The 1414-nt window shown below is 46.7% G+C and overlaps 1 non-coding gene across 1 annotated transcript; it reads left to right on the top strand.

Moving 5' to 3' along the window:
• The first annotated feature begins 1007 nt into the window (after nucleotides 1–1007).
• On the top strand, nucleotides 1008–1114 carry LOC112209986 (U6 spliceosomal RNA). The gene has a single exon (XR_002944956.1). It is a non-coding gene; the product is annotated as a U6 spliceosomal RNA (small nuclear RNA).
• Nucleotides 1115–1414: the final 300 nt, after the last annotated feature.

Raw genomic sequence — 1414 nt, 5'->3', positions numbered from 1 at the left:
ATTATGTATAAGATATAGGGCTCTTTTCAAAATCAACTTTTCAGAGAAAACTGAAATATCCTTTCTCTTTCTTCTGATAAATTTCCCTGAAAGAAACAGAAACACACCAAGTAATCCCATTGATCTTTTTTTTTCTTTTTTTTTTTTTCTGAGATGCAATCTTGCTCTGTCATTTCAGCTGGTGTGCAGTGACACGATCCCGGCTCCACTGCAACCTCCACCTCCCAGGTTCAAGCGATTCTCCTGCCTCAGCCTCCAGAGTAGCTGGAATTACAGGCAGTCAACACCAAGCCTGGCTAATTTTTGTATTTTTAGTAGAGACGGGGTTCCACCATGTTGGCCAGGCTGGTCTCAAACTCATGACCTCAGGTGATCCACCCACCTTGGCCTCCCAAAGTGCTGGGATTACAGACATGAGCCACCATGCCCGGCCTCAGTTTCAGCACTTTTTTTTTTTTTTTTTTTTGTGATGGAGTTTTGCTCTTGATGCCCAGGCTGGAGTGCCATGGCGCCATCTCAGCTCACTGCAACCTCTGCCTCCCAGGTTGAAGCAATTTCCCGCCTCAGCCTCCTGAGTAGCTGGGATTACAGGTGTGTGCCACCATGCCTGACTAATTTTGTATTTTTAGTAGAGATGGGGCTTTGCTGTGTTGGCCAAGCTGGTCTCGAACTCTGACCTCAAATGATCCACCACCTCAGCCTCCAAAGTGCTGGGATTGCAGGCGTGAGCCACCTTGACCGGCCAGTTTGAGTGCTTTCTATCAATCCACGTTTGTCTACTGACTCTTCCTCACCTTCATATTGTTAATTGAGTCCATCTAGTGAGTTTTAAATTTTTGTTATTGTATTTTTGTTTTAAAATTTCCATTTGAGGCTAGGTGTTGTGGCTCATGCCTGTAATCCCAGCACTCTGGGAGGCCGAGGTGGTCGAATCACTTCAATTCAGGAGTTTGCGACCAGCCTGGGTGACATGGCAAGACCCTATCTCTACAAAAAATACAAAAATTGTGCATGCTTCGGTAGCACATATACTAAAATTGGAAAGATACAGAGAAGATCAGCATGGCCCCTGCACAAAGATGACATGCAAATTTGTGTTGCGTTCCATATTTGCTTGAACCTGGGACAAGGAGGTTGCAGTGAGCCGAGATCGTGCCAGGGCACTCCAGCCTGGGCAACAAGAGCGAAACTCCGTCTCAAAACCTCAAAACAAAACAAAACAACAAAACAAGGCCGGGTGTAGTGCCTCATGCCTGTAATCCCAGCACTTTGGGAGGCAGAGGCAGGTGGATCACCTGAGGTAAGGGGTTCAAGACCAGCCTGGGCAACATGGTGAAACCCCCGTCTCTACTAAAAATGTAAAAATTAGGCCAGGCATGGTGGCTCATGCCTGTATTCCCAGCACTTTGGGAGG

This window comes from Pan troglodytes, chromosome 6, assembly GCF_028858775.2.
Source record: "Pan troglodytes isolate AG18354 chromosome 6, NHGRI_mPanTro3-v2.0_pri, whole genome shotgun sequence".
NCBI classification, from domain to species: domain Eukaryota; kingdom Metazoa; phylum Chordata; class Mammalia; order Primates; family Hominidae; genus Pan; species Pan troglodytes.
Note: the sequence above shows the minus strand (reverse complement) of the source record. Positions and strands in the feature narration are given on the sequence as shown.